We start from the raw sequence: 22,037 nt of genomic DNA on the forward strand, positions 1-22,037 counted from the left end.
GAGTCCCTGCCCTAAGGTGGCTTACATTTAGTGAAGAACAGTTGATTAACATATAATTGCAAGTGAGCAAGGTAAGAGGTACACAGAAAGGTCAAACCAAACTTGAGGTATCTGAGATGTCCCAGAAAGTGGCGTCTATGCTGAGACCTAACAGTTGAATCAGGGCCAGCCAGAAGACTAGGTGTGGGAGGACATGCTATGTTTTTGAATTGAATAATGGTCATCTTATGTAAACAATGATTTGAATTTGACATACACCTCTTATTGAGTTACCTAAAATCAACCTGTAATCTTGTTCCTTTTATAGTAGACAAGAGAATAGGCTGCTATTAGCAGTAAAGGCCTCAATGAAGAATAGGAAATTAAAACATCTTATTTTAAATAATCAAATTACAAATATCTCTTTTTCAATATTTTGACAATTCCCTATGGAACCTACTTGGCAACTGTATTAGTTCATTCTCACACTGCTATAAAAGCATATCTGAGACTGGGTAATTTATAAAGAAAAGGGGTTTAGTTGGCTCACAGTTCTGTGAACTGTACAGACTTCTGCTTCTGGGGAGGCCTTAGGAAACTTACAATCATGGCAGGAAGCAAAAGGGAAACAAGCACATCTTCACATGGCTATCAGGAGAGAGAAAGAATTAAGGAGGAAGTGCCACACACTTTTAAACCATCAGATCTCGTGAGAATTCGCTCGGGATCATGAGAACAGTAAGGAAGAAATCTACCCCATAATCCAAACACCTCCCACCAGATCCCTCCACCAACACTGAGAATTACAATTCAACATGAGATTTGGGTGGGGACACAGAGCCAAACCATACCATAAGCTTATTAAGATCTCCCTGATATTTCCTAGCCTGGCAGACTTGCTCTCACCAACCTCTCTTGTAGGGGATAACCAGCAAGTTAACACCTGAACTGTATCTATGATTGGGAGTAGGGCAGATTAGGAAGAAAGAACTAATACTGATACCTACTGTGTGCTTCATGCTTGGTGTGTTATATGTATTACATATTCAATTCTGGCAACAAGCCAGTAAGGCATATACTGATATTCCCTTTTTTTTTTTTTTTTTTTTTTTTCACCGAGGAAGGAGAGTTTAATGTTGTGGGAAGGCAGCAGGATGCTTAGAGTGCGGGCTCCAGCAGGGGAGCACCTTGGTCCTGGTCTTCGGCCAGCAGACGCAGAAGCAGGGAGTGCAGAGCCCAGCAAACAGGTGTGTAGCCTAGGCGGCTCAGATGTAGGTAATCATACATGTCATGGTGGCTGATGGTGCCATCTGAGTGCACAAAGCCAGGGTCGGCATCTACGAAGTGGGTCCGAGGGTGACCAGCCAGTGCTGCCCGTACCAGTTCATTCACCCGTCGGTTCTTCTCCCGAAGTGGGTTGGGATGCTGGCCTCGCGGAAGCAGACCCAGCACCACAACCCGGGCCTGGGGCTGCCGCTCATTCACCAGTTGCACAATGGCCTTGATGCCACCAGTCACCTGCTCTGCTGTGTGTCCGTGGTTGTTGGTGCCCACCCAGACCACCACAATCTTGGGTCGGATGTGTTCCAGCTCCCCATTCTCCAGCCGCCACAGTACATGCTGTGTGCCGTCACCACCGATGCCAAAGTTAAGTGCATGCAGAGGAGAAAAGAGCTCCCGCCAGATCTCGCACTGGTGCATTAGCTGGACCAAGGAGTCCCCGATGAAGACGACTTCGGGTTCCTTATCTTTGCTGTCAGCCACGAACCGATGGTGCAGGGACATCCAGCGGCCGTCTCCCTGTACGTCCTGCACCGGCGTGGGCTTGCTGGCTGGGTTCTCCTCTCGGCTCATCTTGGCGCCGCAGCTCCCGCAGCGGACAAAGGCCGATACAGGGCGCCGCCTCCTCTCCAGGGACAGAAACCTTCACTTAGGAGTAAGGTGGAATCAGGCACCTTCGCTTCCCCCACGATGGCCGCGCAGTGGGCTCGCCCGGCGCTTCCGGCTCGGGCCGCGGACTCCCAGGCCGCGCACCGGGCACGGGGTGGGGGGAGGGTGATATTCCCATTTTTAAGAATAGGACACAAGACTCAGAAACTTAAGAGTGCTTTATCCAAGGTCTTACAGTCAGTCAGTAGCAAAGCCAAGACCCAAACCTAGATTTGTCTGATCCCAAAAACTTCCTCAAAATCATTTAAGCCAGCTGCCTTCTACTTTCGAAAATCTCAGTGATCACTGTACCTGTGTAGTAGCAGCCTCCTGTGTTCTCTCCCTCTTTTATTATAAGCTTCTTAGTTTAAAATCTATGAAGACACATATGTTACTTTTATTAGAGGGCATGGAGGCTCATTTCAAGAGCACCCTAACAATTGAGATATGCACAAATAGGTTAAGAATAGAATAGTTTAGAGAGCATAGCTATAGGATGTAGTTTAATGGCAAAACTATATCTGATTTATAACTCAGATTTTAAAAACATTATATGGGTATTGTGGTCTATAATACTGAAAAGATCCATTTTCTGCATGTTTGGTGTTTTCTGATTACAAAAGTAATACATTTTCATTATGAAGAGTTTGAAAACTACAGATACACATAAATGAAGTAAAAATTATCCATGATCCCAACATTCAGAATTAGCCTATGTGAACATTTTCATTGGTGTATTTCCATATTCTTAGGTGTGTGTATTGAGATACATGTAATTTTCAACTAAGATAAAAATTGTGAACAATGTTTTGTAAATAAATATTTTAATTTAACATTATACGGTAAGCATTTCTCTCAATCCCACAGTATTCAAAAACATGATTTTCAATTAATTGAAGGTATCTTATTTTACAGACTCATGCTGCTCAATATGGTAGCCACTAGAGACATGTGATGATTTAAATATATTACTTGGGAGGCCAGGCACAGTGGCTCACACCTGTAATCCCATCACTTTGGGAGGCCGAGGCGGGCAGATCACGAGCTCAGGAGTTTGAGACCAGCTTGGCTAACCTGGAGAAACCCCTTCTCTACTAAAAATACAAAAATTAGCCGGGTGTGGTGGTGGGCGCCTGTAATCCCAGCTACTCTGGAGACTGAGGCAGGAGAATTGCTTGAACCCAGGAGGCAGAGGTTGCAGTGAGCCGAGATCATGTCACTGCACTCCAGCCTGGGTGACAGAGCAAGACTCTGTCTTGGGGGGGGAAAAAATATATGTGTGTATATATACACACACACACACACATACATATACATATATACACACACATATATACACACATATACATACACATATACACATATATACACACATATATACACATACACACGTATATACACACACATATACATATATTACTAGAATGTGTATTGCTATTGTTCTGTCCAAAATTCCTACCAAGTTACTCTTCTGCCAAAAACAAACTAAAGTGTCTGGTTTTCCTTCAATTTATCCATACTATGAACATCTAAGGGCCACATCAGTGTCCTTTTTTCATCTTTGCACCCCTACATCAGTGGCCGACATACAGTAAACGTTCAGTAAGTATTTGCTGAGTTGATCTAAATGTATGCCTATGTGAGACCCACTGGATAATAAGGCCAGACTACAGATGGTGGATTTTTGCATGCTCTGTAAATACATGCACAATAAACAAACAAATCTAGGCTCTCAATTGTAATATAGTATTTAAAAATGCAAAAGAATACTCAAGACAAAAGCTCTATCATTATTTTATACCAAAAGCAGGAAAAGATGTTTCCTAAAACCTCAAAACTACTAAAGGATTTTAATGTCTAATATGAAAATGATGTATTCTGAATACTCTTCCCATCCACTTTACCAATGCTACATTCAGGTTATTATAAAACTAGAGAATCAATCCACCTTTATAATGCATTTTTAGAATGTATTAGAATGACAATAATTGTTAACAGCCTACAGATCTATTTCCAGCAGCAGAAAGCATCAACACATGTATGAAAAAAGGTGATTCTGACTCAAAGTCAAATTAGGAAATAAGATACATAGAAGAAATATGGAGATTAGGTCACACCTTCCAATGAAAAAAATATTCATTCCAAAAGTGATGTCATGGGTCAGCATTGAATCCAAGTATAAGGTTAACATTTTGTCTCACTAGAAAAAAATGAATTTGACCTTGTAATATTTATATCACACAAAAAATACTGCAGACAGATTTCTTTCTGAAAGCCTTCAGATTGCTTCTTGTCAAACCGTCTGTGTCAGAGATGTGAAATGTGATCTTAACTGGTAGCCATATTTGATGGTGGCAGCACAGAAGACAGGACTGGGAAAGGTTTTAGTGTGGCCTCTTTTCTTTTTTTTTTTTTTTAATTTGTGTTTGGCATTATTTTTGTTATGTCTGCTCAGAAGAGTGCAGATGTCTTTGAGGGCAGCTCTCAGGCAGAATTGCTTCTTTTTGTAAAACTGTTAACAGTTTTAGATTAAAAATTTAAAGGCAGTAGATTCTGTCTGAACTCAGAAAGGCAAAGTCACCTACCTCAACTTTTGATAAAGCACAGCAACTCACTGTAAAGCAACCACAGAACAAAAACTTCCAAACATGACACTGGCAAATAAAAAGCTATCATGATTTTGATGAATGTTAATAACAGTAAAATATATTATTTATCCTTTTAAATATTTACAATGAATTAGGGGAAGGAGAGCATTACAAAGTTTTTAAACAGGCACTAATTAAACAATGAGTTGGGTTTTCTTATACAAAAGTAATATTTTTTAATCTCCAAGAATGTATAATTTCTAACAACTTTAATGGAAATGCCCTGCAGGATAATATTTAAGCAGGTTATATAGACTTTTTCTTCAAAAATCAAAGTATATGCTCCAATGTATTTTTCAAGTTATTTCGTATCCACTTGTAACCTCTATCTTCATTATTTTCCCATAGGCAGAAAGTTTATGCCTTATATTTTGTAAACAAAGGTAAATATACCTTTCAAAGGCCAATCACAAGATTCCTCTGACATGGTTAAATATGTAGCAGGTGAGCAGGAGGCTACAGAGAGGCAGCCTGGTGAATAAGGTGGGAAAAGTATAGGGTTTGGGATCTGATAGATGCAGGTTGCAATGTCCAGCCTGTGACTTCCGCCATACCACCTAACCTCCACAAGTCTCCATTTAGTTTCCTCATCAGTGCACTGGGGATGATAATACCTACCTTGACATGTAGTTTTATGGGATAGCCTTTACAGGTATAAAATACATGTCATAATCAATCGTAACAGTTATTGTTCTATTACCACTCCTGCAATTATGATATTGGCTCTTGCTATGAGAACCTAATTGGTAAAAGCATGTTACAGTCAACAACACAAAATATCTTATTTATTATCTAAGTTAATGTTAAATTAAATATATACAAAGACTAAAAGTGCCAAGGGGCTCAGAAGAGAAAGGAACATTAGGGTGCAAATAATTAGGGATGACTTCAGTGGGAAGGGACTTGATCTTCGCTTTGAAAAATAGATGGGATTTAGGAAGTTTAGAGGGGCAAGAGGGTGAGTGCACACATGTGAAAGGCATTTTTATGTGAAAATCTCTGGTTACTAAAACCATGTACAGCCCAAACCAAATGTGTCTGTAGGCTGGTTTTGATGCCTGGGCCATACTTTGTGACTCCTAATGTGCAAGAAACACACACATTTGGAGAAAACAAGGAAACTACTCAGGGACTTAGGTGAAGTAGTAATAGTAAAAATAACTCCCACTTACTGAACAACTGCTATGTGCCAACTGCCCTCAGTGTCTCAATTTCCTCTTCTGTAAAATGGGGATAGTCGTTCTTAATTCAGGGAAATCACCTAGAACATTTCCTAATCTTTGTAGGCATTGAAACACTGGCTTTGATTTTCACGCTGCAGCTGCTGCTGCTGCTGCTGCTCCAGTACCAGGCCCTCTGCAAGGCACTTTCCATAAGGAACATCCTCTACTTCTCACGATAATCCTTCAAGCCACATAGCAACAGATTGGAGGCAGTGGTTAGAATAGAATAGAGGTGAACATACAAATGTCGGACCTGGCCAGGCACAGCGGTTCACGCCTGTAATCCCTGCAGTTTGGGAGGCTGAGGCAGGTGGATCACCTGAGGTCAGGAGTTCGAGACCAGTCTGGGCAACATGATGAAACCCCGTCTCTACTAAAAATATGAAAAATTAGCTGGGCGTGGTGGCGTGCACCTGTAATCCCAGCTACTCAGAAGGCTGAGGCAGGAAAATCGCTTGAACCCAGGAGGCAGGGGTTACAGTGATTCGAGATCACGCCACTGCAATCCAGTCTGGGCAATAAGAGTAAAACTCCATCTCAAAAAAAAAAAAAAAAAAAAAAGAATGAAAAATGTTGAACTTGATATGGTATGGTAAAAGGAATCACTGATGAACAGCTTTAGGCAGACCAATATTTTTTGAAGATTGGGGTGGCAGGAGCAGGCTAGCTGGGAAGCAAAAGAGCCACTGAGATCCTTGCTGTCCAGGCAATGAGATTCTGAGAGGCACTTTGAGGGTTGTAGAAATGGGGTGGAGAGATTTTTTTTTTCTGACACCAAAAAAAAATGGGTATGACATAATGTCTTTATGATTCACCACCATTTATCAAGTGCTTAAAATGTGCCAAGCAATGTGTTCAACGCTTTTATGCTAATTATATCACTGAATTTTCCCTGCATTACTCTGGGTAGTTACCATTAACATTTGCATTTTTCAGATGAGTAAATTGGGACTAAAGTTTACATCACTTTTCCACGGTAATACAGCTGGCTAGCAGTGGGGCCAGGATTTGAATTCAGATTTGTCTGACCCCAGAACCAGCCCTCTTGGCCTCTACACTGCCAGTTCTCGTATGGCAATATTTATGATGATAAATACACCATCTGGTTGTAAGAATTAATTGATATTGATTTCTTTGTTCTTCAGAATGTATCTCTTTGGTATCTGAAGTTTTACTCTGTACTAGATATTGTCAAGGCATACCCATTTTTAAACAAAGAATGCAAATTCCAATTGCCAGTCATCAATATTTTGAAAAATATAATACTGACAAGACATTTCTGTCAAGGTATATACGTATCTGTGGTGGTTTTCATGAAAATAAACTTATTCATGAAAATAATTATTGCTCTTCTCCATTGGGTCCAGGTTTGTAATCAGATGGAAAAGAGAGTCATATAAAGGCAAAGCAAAAGAAGTTTCTATATGGCAAAATCAAAAAGTTAATTTCAAGAAACCAGCTGTTTTAAATGGGGTTGTTTAGAAGGCATTGTTCATATCTATTTAAATAGACCTTAGCCCGACCAAAATGTTAATCTGTCACTTCTAACTGATCCTTTACAAAACCTTAGACCACTGCTTACAAAAGGAATGTAGTTTATTACAGTTGTTGCACTCCAAATGAATATTGATTTCAATCTCAGAATGCTATGAAAGGACTTGCATCAATTACACAGTACATCAGAGTCATAATGCAAGTTACCTAGTTCCAGTGATGCACACAGCAAATCAATCATTCACTTTCACACACCTTTGAAGAGACACCAGCCACCAAGAGCTTCCTTTATCTAAACCTTAAAATAATCCACGCAGTGCAAAGTGGTGATAGAAAAGGAAACCATCACTAGTTTTTTTTTAAAGCCATAGGCTACTGTCAGAAAGCCATTATAATTACTCCCTTTCAAGTGGGCTGTGTGTTAATACAAATACAAATGAGGGGGTAAAAAAATGAAGCCTTAATGACAGCATTATGAGGGGAGGTTTCTCCTTTACATTATTTATTTATTCAATGGAAAATTATTTGGCAATTATGATAAAGCAACTAGAGGACAATGACTTTCTTTTGAATCACTAATTAAAATGCTGATTGCCCATGGAGTGAGATGTGCAGTTATGGTCAAACAAGAACTTTCATTGTGCTAAACAGCTTGGGCTGGCCTGACACCTGGGTGGGGTGGCGAGGTATGAATCAAACACATTTCACTACTAAAATCAGACTCATTTTTATTCAGCAAAATTGTAACAGAATGTTATGAATCTGGGCAAGATAATACTGTAGCCAGTAATCTTAAGAGATTAAAAAGAAAGAAAACCCAAGTTCTAAAATGAATAACCTTATGAAGTCTAAGAGTATATTTGATACATACCAAGTAGCTTTTGATGTGAAAGGTTTTTTTTTTTTTTATAAATTTGCACTTCCTGTGTTCTTAGCTCTCTCTACAAGTTACCTTTATGTGCATACAAACGTCAAAGAAATGTCACCTTCTTAACTCAATATAAATGCTCTTTAAACACAGATGATTTCCCTTCAATAAGGGAAGAAATGTCTTACAATTAATTGTGAAGAGGAAATTGCCTTTCTTGTAACCTAATGAATTCAGAGCTTTAAATTTTACTAACTAAAATCATGGTTTTCCCAATAACACTGAAATACTCATCATTTTTGAAAACGAAAAATATATTTCTTATACTTTCAACTTGTTTACATTCTTTTTTTTTTTTTTTTTTTTTTTTTTTTTTTTTTTTTTTTTTTTTTTTTTTGATTTTTTTTTTTTTTGAGACGGAGTCTCGCTCTGTCGCCCAGGCTGGAGTGCAGTGGCCGGATCTCAGCTCACTGCAAGCTCCGCCTCCCGGGTTTACGCCATTCTCCTGCCTCAGCCTCCCAAGTAGCTGGGACTACAGGCACCCGCCAACTCGCCCGGCTAGTTTTTTTTTTTTGTATTTTTTAGTAGAGACGGGGTTTCGCCGTGTTAGCCAGGATGGTCTCGATCTCCTGACCTCGCGATCCACCCATCTCGGCCTCCCAAAGTGCTGGGATTACAGGCTTGAGCCACCGCGCCCGGCCAACTTGTTTACATTCTTAAAAATTCAATTAAATTTATAAAGTTAAAGGAGAGTAGGTGCCTTTAACCAGTAACACTCATGATTAGAAAATACATTCTTTTTCAAAGATTAAATCTCTCACAGAAGAATAAATTTTTAGATTTAGAAGAGAATTGAGAGCTCATTTACCCCCATCCAATTTGGCAATTTCCTCTATTGTATCTCTCAGAAAGTCCTGCCTCTGCCATGACTTGGAGAAGATGATGTTTATCACCCTGAAAAGACCATCCCACTTTAAACGGTTCTGAAGTCAGCAAAAAAATGCAAAGGTCAAATTGGACTTCCCATCAGTTCTACCCTTGGAGCCCATTCTGCCACTGGAGCATCACAAGATAGATCGATCCCTCTTGCAAATGACACCCTTCAAATATTTTAAGACCGCATTCGTGCTTCCTTCAAAGTTTCCACTTTTCCAAACTTATTATCTCTAGTTCTTCCAGCTAGTCCCTTTGTAACTTTGTGTCCACCTCCACAATCCGTCCCTCTTAACAAACTGGAGAAAAAGAAAAAGATACATATTCTAGATATGGTCAAATTATTCAAGAGTAATGGGACCAGTTTCTTTTTTTGTTTGCTTTTTTCTGTTTCTAGTTTTTAAAGCCATGACAAGACAATGAATCATATTCATCTCACAGTCAACGAAAACATTTAGATCAATTTTATGCAAATGATTTAATAAAAGTACAAATTTTATGAACTTTACATTTATTGCTCCTAGATTTCATTTTCTTTGTCCATTATTAATCCTAATGAAATCTATTTCTGTCCACTTGATGCTATTTAAGCTCTCTAAGGCTTAGTTTTTTCATGTATAAAATATTTAGTACAGTAAATTCTAAATAAGCACTAGCTACCATTTAGGGGATATTTCACAAATGAAAAAACTAAGGCACAGAGAGGTTCAGTAATTTTCTCAAGGTCACTCAGGTAATGACAGGGCCAGGCTTTAAGTTTAGACCACCCTTAACTCCCACACCATCAATGACCATTCCCCTTAATTTTCTGACTTGTAAAACATGAACAAATGGGACTGTGATAAACTGTTGAACAGAACCATATTGAAGCAGCATCTCTTTAAAGACCAGACTTCTATTTGATTAATTTATCTCTAGGAGATCATTTGCTCAAAAACCCATAAATCCCTCACCATACAATACATGTATTCACAAAATGCCCACAACCAGAATATAATTTCTCATTTCTCAGTGACTTGCAAAAACTGAGATACACTATGCCCTGGGAATTTTTCTACTCTAGGCTCAGTAATCATTTTTTAAAAAAGGAAATGAGGTTAGCTTGGCATCCTGGCTGGCATCTAATGACTACTGTCTTTTCTCAAGAGCGTCAATTCATCCATTTAGTAGTTCCCATCACAGAATATGTCTAATTTTAGGCATCCATTTGTTTCAAAATATCAGGAAATTGGCTCATCTCTCCTCTTTTCTGGATTTTCCAAAGTTTTCCAAGAGTGATTCCACAATCCCAGCTGAAAATTCCATTAGTGCCATGAGATGAATCTGTAGCGATTTAAGGCAGCTAGGAGCTCATTTAGAATCTCTACACTTACTTGAGGTTTTCAGGTTCTTTTAGTTACGGTTGTGCTGCCCTTTCTAATTTGAAAAACCATTATCCTTTACAGAGAAAACAGATATTAAATAGAATTTAGTAGTGTTTCTTTCTCTGTAGTCATCTTTTAACATTATACCATCTGTTCCAAACAATGCAAATCGGCAAATATTTATGAAACGCCTGGAATGTGCAAATATTTTTTATGAGAATGAAAGGAACACAAAGATGACACAGTGTGCTTAAAAATTAGGAAGGAGGTGGGGCAGAAGGCTGCAAGGGGAGTTATAGAGAAATAAATGGTTAAGTATTTTGTAAAAGAGAAATGAATGCACAGGAGAACAAAAAAATAACTGCTACAGGATCCCATAGAGAAGGTGCCAATTAAGCAATGGGTTAGGTCTTTTTTTTTTTTTTTTTTTTTTTCCTTTTTTTCTGTTTCCATACACAACTTTAAATCTTTTTTCATGGTTCTATATTTTACATGTGTACTCTGAAAACTGGTGTGTGATGCTTTAGACAACCACTCTCCTTTTCTTTTGTTATCAATTATTGTCAGAATTTTATTATTAGAGCCTCCCACATCCACAGGCCATCACTCAATCACCTTTTCATTCATTCATTCATTTATTCCATGAATATTGCCATGTCCACTAAATACCACTCAGTCTTCTACAGTCTTAAGTCATGGAATTACACATATCACATTTTTAGATTATCTCCCATGGGCCAAGTGCTACAGAGCCACTAGCTCTATATTTAAGGGGCAAAAAAAATTTTCATTTGTATTGTTTAAAAATCTGCTGCATACAGGAGATCGAGACCATCCTGGCTAACATGGTGAAACCCCGTCTCTACTAAAAATACAAAAACTAGCCGGGCGAGGTGGCGGGCGCCTGTAGTCCCAGCTACTCGGGAGGCTGAGGCAGGAGAATGGCGTGAACCCGGGAGGCGGAGCTTGCAGTGAGCTGAGATCTGGCCACTGCACTCCAGTCCGGGCGACAGAGCCTCAAAAAAAAAAAAAAAAAAAAAAAATCTGCTGCATAAATTCTCAGTTACAGTTCTAGCTATATACAGTCTTCACTTGACCAACAAATTCTCCCTTAATTTAGAATTAAGTTGAGAGTATTCAATTATTCCATTGTTTCCTCAATCATTTGAGAGATTGTTTTTTAGGGCAAAGCATCAATTTTTCAGATTTTGGGAGACAATCTGTAGAGATGAAATTCCCCGACATTACTATACCTACACGATTGACAGTTTTACAATCCCAACAATTAAAACATTATTGATTTCAAAAAGTAGCCAAAAACTACTCTTTTCAATTATTTCATCCATACCCAATCTACTCAAATATGTTTTGATACTTCTGGGATTTAAAAATATTACTTAAATACTATTTATATTGTCAAAGTAATAGATGTTTACTGTTGAAACATTTAAAACTATAAAGAAGCAGAAAACAATTACCCACAATTTTACTGCCTGTAGGTAATTTCTTTAGCATTTTAGTGTATTTCCTTCTTGAGAATATGTAGGGGTGTGTATATGAATACACACACTTGTCTGTGTATGTATATATATTCTGTGTGTGTATGTATGTGTGAGTACTGCATGTGCATCTATATAATACATAGTGGGTCCTCTGCATTTTTTTAATCTGCTTCTTGCAAAGAGAAAGGTTAGTCCTTACATTGTAAGTCCTTCCCCTTAATCCTTGGGACAAGATTGGCTCACACTCCTTATGCTGTAATTTAGTTTTCTGCTTAAAACCTCTACTTTATACTCAGCATACAGATATCTGACGGTATTAATTCCATCCCCATTATTACTATGGTTTCCAGAGAATTTTCAGGACCTTCATTCACCCCTCTTTTTGTTAGTCAGTTATTAATTTTAAGTTTTGCTTAGTTTTATTTTATTCTCTTTACTAGCCCCATATTTCAATTTCAAACCCTCTTGGTCCTAACAACAAGCCACCCATGAAGGTCATTCTTCCCAGTCCTGAAAACTTGAAAAACAGAAGAAGATGGTTCATCTCAAACCTTGTAAGTTAGAATCTAGAACTTTAGAGATACATTCTCAAGCCTTTCTAACCATCTCACTCCTAAATACACTGATCAGCAGAAGTGGTAGCACCCCCTGGCTTCAAAGAGATTTAACAGACCAGTCATTAATTCTCATATTCTCACTCCAAGAATGTAGTCTATATTTCATAAAGCCATTTCTGATCTACATACAACCTCTTGCCACTTCCCAAGAGAGACTACTGCTAGTATCTGGAGTGTACCGAGTAAGAGTACTCTGCAACTCAGCACCTGTGAATACTCCTCACTGCTGGGCACAGTACAGGGCAGTGCTTCCTCTGAAGGCCCGGCTCATGCTCCAAGGGAGTCTCCCACACCTGCTGTGCAGCTCTGGTGAGGCAGAGGTACCTCTTCTCTTTCCATGTGGAATCAAGTTCCTATGCTCACCAACCTCTTGATACTGGTTTATAATTTCCCGCTGATGTTCTTTTCTTCTTGGAATGCTTATTCCATTCATTTTGCCCTCATCAAAAAATAATCTAAGAAGTAATGTTATTACCCAGGTACCTAAAATAAGCAAACCTTCTCTTTCCACAGTTCAACAAATTTATTTACTAAAAAGAATAAATATGACTTGTTATTTTAATATACTAAGTTTTCACTATGTGTCATTTAGTCATTTACGATATATCATATATCACATTGCAAAGACTATATTCATAATTATTTTCATAAAAGGATGTGATCATTATCTGAAGATTAGTTCAAATGAATGGTATAATATTTTATTACAATTGTGGCATTTGAGTAGCTTATTTTATATTGAGGATACTAATTAGACGTGTATCTCTACAACTTTAGCAGGAACAAAAAACAAATTTATATTTCTCTACAATTATTTATATATTTTTCATACTAAAAGCATATTATGAAATAGAATCCTTGAACAAATAGTATACTCAATAAATAAACAATTCCTTTCATTATCTGTGTCTCTGCCATAAAAATGCATCTTAGCATCCTCCCCAAATAACGTGACAAAGTAACATTTTAATATTAGCTAAAAATTAACATATTTTTCTTTGCCTTTTCTAAACAGATTATGGGAATAATTTTTTAAATATGCTTTTCTGATTTGAGTAATACCTTATGGGAAGTAAGGAGTAAGGTCAGCTCTACTGATCCTGCACTGAAGATGTTTTAAATTTTTTTTGTTGTTCACTTGGACATATATAGAAAAGTGGAAATAGTTTTATTTCTTTTTTCAGCTTATTTTATTGTGACATTTCCATGTTGTTACTGACATGAAAAGAAAATGACAAAAATTCTGGAGAGCAGTTTGACAATATTTATCCAAATTTAAATGCATATTCCACCTCTCTAATTTATCCTAACAAATCTAGTAACTGACACATACACAAATGCAAAAAGATATCCACATCATTGTTTATAAAAACAAAATATTGAAATCAGGTTAAACATCCATTAATAAAGAACTGCTTACATAAAATAATATGCAGTTAAATAGTGTGCAACTATAGAAAATGTTGATGTAAAGATTTCTAAAATACGTTATTAATTTTTTAAAAGCATAGTAAGATCAACATGTACAGTAAAATATATTTTAAACACATGGATGTATAAAAAGTTTATAAGATTATTACCAAATTTTTTTAAATGTTTATATTTCTGTGAAGTGGGATAACAGGTTTTTGTCTTTAAATTTCTGTACACTGTGTGGCATACAATAAGTATGTATTACATTTAAAATCAAAAAAGGGAGATAGTAGAACTATCCAAAATGTAAATTTTCCTTTAAATTCATTATCTTAAATTAATTAAAATGAGCCAAAACACATGATTCCAAATTCCATTTAAGACTTTTTCTTTTAATAGAAATGCTAAGTCTGGATCATTTTAAAACATTTATAAGAGAATCTGACATAAACCTTTAATAACTAGAAAAATAGACAAGACAACCTCTAGAGATAAAGAGCTCCATGTATTTATGAAGTAACAGCCAACATTCTCATTTGTTGTATGATGAAACCATCTAATCTGATCTGCATGTATTCTTTGGGTATGGAGAAACTGAGTGAAGAATATAATACTTTTTCTAACTTATTTCACTCATTGAATCAGTATATCTTATTAGCAAGCAGAAAAAGGTCCAGTGGAGTTGACTACGAATTTGCCAGCCCACAAGGGTATGGACAATTTTCAGTCAGAAAATCATCTATTCCCACTGCTTTCTCAGTTCCCAAGAACACTCAAATTCCACTAATCATGATAGTAATCAACAGATCTGAACAGTGAATTCTTTTTCATGCTTTGCCACTGTTCATACATAAACATGTTAATCAAAAGATATGACTTTGGGCCAGGCGCAGTGGCTCACGCCTGTAATCCTAGCACTTTGGGAGGCCGAGGCGGGCGGAATGCCTGAGCTCAGGAGTTCAAGACGAGCCTGGGGAACATGGTGAAACCTCATCTCTACTAAAAATACAAAAAATTAGCCAGGCATGGTGGTGGGCACCTGTAATCCCAGCTACTTGGGAGGCTGAAGCAGGAGAATGTCTTGAACTCGGGAGGCAGAGGTTGCAGTGAGCCGAGATTGCGCCACTGTACTCCAGCCTGGGCGAGAGAGTGAGACTCCATCTCAAAAAAAAAAGAAAAAGATACGGCTTTGAGGCCAAAAACATTATATACTTTTCCTGATACCATTTAGTTTGAAGATTCTCATGGGGTCTAAATCTGAAAAGTGAATCTCTAAGTTAAAAGACAGAAAACAAAAATCATGGTTCCTGCTATTTAGCAAGTTAATAGTTCTCTTTAAACTTTGGTTACATGCACCAATACATGCCTTCATTGCAATAATCAGCCAATATTAGAAATTGAATATTTGAAGTAGATAGCAACTAAAAACTTTGTTTTGTGCAAGTAGGGGTCTCAATTCTCTTCCACTCTACACCCCTACCACTTGAGAAAAAAAGTTAAAACCTATAATAAGTGTGATAAAACTCACAGTGCTCTTACATCATTAGAGAAATTATAAGGGATAGGGCAAGGCTGTTTTTTAATTGTTCTCTGGAGAGGCCTGGATGCTGGAGGGAGGACGCAGGTTGGAAAGAGGAAGGCCAGTAAAGGCAGGCACAGCCCCAGGTCTCACTCAACCTGAGAAGCACCACTTCTATCGGTTCTACATGCTGGACTCCTGCATACGATTTTATTTGGAGAAACAGGCCTATTGCTAAGGGGGGAAAGGAAGAAGAAAAAAGAAAGAAAAGAAAAAATCTTTGAGGTAAAAAAGCACATGAACCCTGGCCTAGAAATCTAACTGAGAAACCTGAATTTTTTATTCATGTCTGCCACAAACCAAGAGTACACCTTGGGCAGGCCATCTCAATTCTCACAGCCTGCAATTAGAAGCAACACTGAAGTGGAGGAAAAGGCACCAAAAGCAAAAACAAGGAAGGGAAGGAAAGAACCTATCTGGTTTATAATTAAATTATTTTCTAAGCATAAGTAGGACATAAAGACTAAAGGCAATGGAAAAACAAGTAGGAAAAGCAGGACTCTGCTTTAGAAATTGCTCATTTCTCATGAATTACAGCAGGTCCTCCAACAATGTCATTTTGTTCAACCTCATTTCCTTATAATATTGATGAGGGAAAAACAAAACAAAACTGATTTCTAGCCAGGGCCACTGTCTGTGTGGAGTTTGCAACGTTCTCCACAAGTCTTTGTGGGTTTTCTCCAGGTTCTCTGATTTCCTTCCATATCCCAAGGCTACGCACATTAAGTGACCTGCTGGTAAGTCTACATTGTCTCAGTCTGAGTGAGTGTGGGTGTGTGAATGTACCCCGTGATGGGATCATGTCCTCTCCAAGGCTAGTCTCCACATTGTACCCTGAGGGCAGCTGCCAGGATAGGCTCTGGCTACTCATAACCCTGAATTTGAATAAGCGGGTTAGGAAACGAATGGATACAAATTATTGTCAAATAAAAATTAAAAAGTATACAAATGCATGGCGAAAAATGATGCAGTGTAAAAGTGCTCAATGTGCCACCATATCGGTTATTGTTTGTTTTTGAACTCCATGACGGTTCAAAGTGCTTCTTACAATGTTCACTTTTGCAAACATCTATTCCTCGATTTAACCCACCACCACAGTAACTACCATTACTCACATATTCAACAAAAGTTGCATAAATAATTATTAGTCTTTCTTAAATGTATTTAGAGCTCACATCTATGTCAATGTTTTTCTTTTCTTTTCTTTTTTTTTTTTTTTTTTTTTTTTTTTTTGAGACAGGGTCTAGCTCTGTCACTCACCCAAGCTGGAGTACAGTGGCATGATCCTAGCTCACTGCAGCCTCAAACTCCTGAACACAAGCAATTCCCCCACTTCAGCCTCCCGAGTAGCTGGGACTACAGGTGCATGCCACTACTCCCAGTTATTCTTTTTTTTTTTTTGCCCAGGCTGGTCTTGAAAGTCCTGATCCCAAGTGATTCTCCCTCCTTGGCCTCCCAAAGCACTGAAATTATAGGCATGAGCCACTATGCCCAACCTACTTCAATGTTTAATATTAGAAGAGCTTGCAGTCTTTATTTAGAAGCTTGGTGATGTTTCTGCAACCAGAAATATATCGTAGGAACTTAACTCTTATTGACACCAATTTCATATCAATTAGCCTATCATAAAATGGTTATCATTATATATCATTTTGCTTACAGCTTCCAACAATGTATCAATGGCATTAAGTGAGGGCTTATTGTATTTGTAAGTATGTACCTTCTTAAATAGATTGGCTCAAAGTTAGTCTGAAGGCTGTCTTGTCCACTTCTCACTTTGACTACTGAAACTATAAACGTTGGTACTTTTAGAACGCTACTGCCAAATATAATAGGTATGCAGTTACATTTCAATGAAAAAGAGGATCTCTCACAACCTATCCCCCTGGTTATGACCTACATCTGTAGGGATGTTCTCCACCCTGGATGTAAACAGAGAGGTTCATGCTAACCATGCAACATCTCCTTCATCCAGAGTTTAGGGTATAGCCAGTACAATAAATGTTGAGGTAATTAATTAAACTGGCTGTTTGATGAGATGATAACATTTTATTTATTGGACTCTAAAATTTTATTGAATGTCTACTGTTTGCCTGACACTGTTCCATGCATTATCTCATTGCCTCATCCAATCCACAGAGTACAATTATTATCCCCATTCTCTGAGGAAGTAACTGAATCGTGGAATGAATGCAATGAATCTTAAAGATTACACTGTCCAGTGCCTTTATTTTATGGTGGAGGAAAATGAGGCAAGGGGTTACTTAGTGTCAGAACCAGCACTAGACTATGGTTGTCCTCTGAGCAACCTCTGAGCCTGCTTGGTCTTGGAGGTTTGGGGCTCTGGAGTTAGACAGAAAGTACTTACATACCTGCTTTGGCACTCACCAGCCATGTGTTCTTGGGCCCGTTATGTGATCTCTCTAAACCTTGGTTCCTCACCTTTATAATGAAGAAAAAGTGGTACTATGGCCTTGGACTTAGTGAGACGGAAAAGATAAGGGTGTGAAACACTTAGCATCTTGCCTGGCATAAAACTCTTGGTGAAAAAACAAGACTCTAGTATGACTCCTACCACTATTTATGCTACTGCTCATGCTTCCATTACACCAGCACCAGTATTAATGTCAATATTATTGCCACTGTCATCATTACTACATTCGGCTCTTCTTCCAAACAGATGCCTAAAGATGCTCTCTACCTCACCATCATTGATTGCAATCACTCTCCCTCCTGAAATCAGCCTTTCCATCTCCCCATATCAATCCAAATTTGGCACTGAGGCCCAAATCAAGACACAATTCTCTCAAGAAGCTGACCCTCAACTGTTAGAGCCCACATTGGTCCCCTAATCTGCTTTCCATATTACTGGATGCTTGCATTGGTGTTTAAAACTGTGATGTCTTTTGGTTTTATTTAACTTCTTCTTATTCCCCAGTGAGGTGGCTTGCTCTTCCAGGAAAAAAGCTATCATTCACATTTCTTTTATTATCATTTACTTTTTCTAATACAGTGAGGAGCTCATAGTCAGCCCTCAAGAAATACTTGCTAGATTGAAAATAGAGTCTCAAGAAGTTTCCGGGGGGGCGGAGCAAGATGTCTGAATAGGAACAGCTCCAGTCTCCAACTCCCGGCGCGAGCGACACAGAAGTCCGGTGATTTCTGCATTTTCAACTGAGGTACTGGGGTCATCTCACTAGGGAGTGCCGGACAATTGGTGCTGGTCGGCTGCTGCAGCCTGACCAGCGAGAGCTGAAGCAGGGCGAGGCATCGCCTCACCTGGGAAGCGCAAGGGGGAAGGGAATCGCTTTTCCTAGCCAGGGGAACTGAGACACACAACACCTGGAAAATCGGGTAACTCCCACCCCAATACTGCGCTTTAAGCAAACGGGCACACCAGGAGAATATATCCCACACCTGGCCAGGAGGGTCCCACGCCCACGGAGCCTCCCTCATTGCTAACACAGCAGTCTGTGGCGATCTAACCGCAAGGCAGCAGCGAGGCTGTGGGAGGGGCGCCTGCCATTGCTGAGGCTTAAGTAGGTAAACAAAGCCGCTGGGAAGATCCAACTGGGTGTAGCTCACAGCAGCTCAAGGAAACCTGCCTGTCTCTGTAGACTCCACCTCTGGGGACAGGGCACAGCTAAAAAACAACAGGGGAAGCAGCAGAGGCCTATGCAGACTCGAACGACTCTGTCTGACAGCTTTGAAGAGAGCGGTGGATCTCCCAACATGGAGGTTGAGATCTGAGAACGGACAGACTGCCTGCTCAAGTGGGTCACTGACCCCTGAGTAGCCTCACTAGGAGACATCCCCCACTAGGGGCAGTCTGACACCCCACACCTCACAGGGTGGAGAACACCCCTGAGAGGAAGCTTCCAAAGTAAGAATCAGACAGGTACACTCGCTGTTCAGCAATATTCTATCTTCTGCAACCTCTGCTGCTGATACCCAGGCAAATAGGGTCTGGAGTGGACCTCAAGCAATCTCCAACAGACCTATAGCTGAGGGTCCTGACTGTCAGAAGGAAAACTGTCAAACAGGAAGGACACCTATACCAAAACCCCATCAGTACGTCACCATCATCAAAGACCAGAGACAGATAAAACCACAAAGATGGGGAAAAAGCAGGGCAGAAAAGCTGGAAATTCAAAAAATAAGAGCGCATCTCCTCCTGCAAAGGAGCGCAGCCCATCACCAGCAACGGATCGAAGCTGGTCAGAGAATGACTTTGACGAGATGAGAGAAGAAGGCTTCAGTCCATCAAACTTCTCAGAGCTAAAGGAGGAATTACGTACCCAGTGCAAAGAAACTAAAAATCTTGAAAAAAGAGTGGAAGAATTGACAGCTAGACTAATTAATGCAGAGAAGGTCATAAACGAAATGACAGAGATGAAAACCATGACACGAGAAATACGTGACAAATGCACAAGCTTCAGTAACAGACTCGATCAACTGGAAGAAAGAGTATCAGCGATTGAGGATCAAATGAATGAAATGAAGCGAGAAGAGAAACCAAAAGAAAAAAAAAGAAAAAGAAATGAACAAAGCCTGCAAGAAGTATGGGATTATGTAAAAAGACCAAATCTACGTCTGATTGGGGTGCCTGAAAGTGAGGGGGAAAATGGAACCAAGTTGGAAAACACTCTTCAGGATATCATCCAGGAGAACTTCCCCAACCTAGTAGGGCAGGCCAACATTCAAATTCAGGAAATACAGAGAATGCCACAAAGATACTCCTCCAGAAGAGCAACTCCAAGACACATAATTGCCAGATTCACCAAAGTTGAAATGAAGGAAAAACTCTTAAGGGCAGCCAGAGAGAAAGGTCAGGTTACCCACAAAGGGAAGCCCATTAGACTAACAGCAGACCTCTCGGCAGAAACTCTACAAGCCAGAAGAGAGTGGGGGCCAATATTCAACGTTCTTAAAGAAAAGAATTTTAAACCCAGAATTTCATATCCAGCCAAACTAACTTTCATAAGTGAAGGAGAAATAAAATCCTTTACAGATAAGCAAATGCTTAAGAGATTTTGTCACCACCAGGCGTGCCTTACAAGAGACCTTGAAGGAAGCCCTAAACATGGAAAGGAACAACCGGTACCAGCCATTGCAAAAACATGCCAAAATGTAAAGACCATCGAGGCTAGGAAGAAACTGCATCAACTAACGAGCAAAATAACCAGTTAATATCATAATGGCAGGATCAAGTTCACACATAACAATATTAACCTTAAATGTTAATGGACTAAATGCTCCAATTAAAAGACACAGACTGGCAAACTGGATAAAGAGTCAAGACCCATCAGTCTGCTGTATTCAGGAGACCCATCTCACATGCAGAGACATACATAGGCTCAAAATAAAGGGATGGAGGAAGATCTACCAAGCAAATGGAGAACAAAAAAAAAGCAGGGGTTGCAATCCTAGTCTCTGATAAAACAGACTTTAAACCATCAAAGATCAAAAGAGACAAAGAAGGCCATTACATAATGGTAAAGGGATCAATTCAACAGGAAGAGCTAACTATCCTAAATATATATGCACCAATACAGGAGCACCCGCATTCATAAAGCAAGTCCTTAGAGACTTACAAAGAGACTTAGACTCCCATACAATAATAATGGGAGACTTCAACACTCCACTGTCAACATCAGACAGATCAACGAGACAGAAAGTTAACAAGGATATCCAGGAATTGAACTCATCTCTGCACCAAGCAGACCTAATAGACATCTATAGAACTCTCCACCCCAAATCAACAGAATATACATTCTTCTCAGCACCACATCACACTTATTCCAAAATTGACCACATAATTGGAAGTAAAGCACTCCTCAGCAAATGTAAAAGAACAGAAATTATAACTGTCTCTCAGACCACAGTGCAATCAAACTAGAACTCAGGACTAAGAAACTCAATCAAAACCGCTCAACTACATGGAAACTGAACAACCTGCTCCTGAATGACTACTGGGTACATGATGAAATGAAAGCAGAAATAAAGATGTTCTTTGAAACCAATGAGAACAAAGATACAACATACCAGAATCTCTGGGACACATTTAAAGCAGTGTGTAGAGGGAAATTTATAGCACTAAATGCCCACAAGAGAAAGCAGGAAAGATCTAAAATTGACACTCTAACATCACAATTCAAAGAACTAGAGAGGCAAGAGCAAACACATTCAAAAGCTAGCAGAAGGCAAGAAATAACTAAGATCAGAGCAGAACTGAAGGAGATAGAGACACAAAAAACCCTCCAAAAAATCAATGAATCCAGGAGTTGGTTTTTTGAAAAGATCAACAAAATTGACAGACCACTAGCAAGACTAATAAAGAAGAGAGAGGAATCAAATAGACGCAATAAAAAATGATAAAGGGGATATCACCACCGACCCCACAGAAATACAAACTACCATCAGAGAATACTATAAACACCTCTATGCAAATCAACTAGAAACTCTAGAAGAAATGGATAATTTCCTGG

At 39.0% G+C, this 22,037-nt stretch overlaps 1 protein-coding gene and 1 pseudogene across 8 annotated transcripts in view; both read right to left on the minus strand.

Annotated features, from left to right (window-relative positions):
- NPAS3 (neuronal PAS domain protein 3) overlaps positions 1-22,037 on the minus strand; it is an 891,171-nt gene that overhangs the window by 792,308 nt on the left and 76,826 nt on the right. The gene's annotated exons all lie outside the window — the stretch shown is intronic.
- On the minus strand, positions 1,097-2,031 carry LOC104676316 (annotated as a pseudogene). Its single transcript, XR_749888.1, has one exon. The product of XR_749888.1 is annotated as a platelet-activating factor acetylhydrolase IB subunit gamma pseudogene (transcript).

Source organism: Rhinopithecus roxellana, chromosome 5, assembly GCF_007565055.1.
Source record: "Rhinopithecus roxellana isolate Shanxi Qingling chromosome 5, ASM756505v1, whole genome shotgun sequence".
In the NCBI taxonomy this organism is placed as follows: Eukaryota; Metazoa; Chordata; class Mammalia; order Primates; family Cercopithecidae; genus Rhinopithecus; species Rhinopithecus roxellana.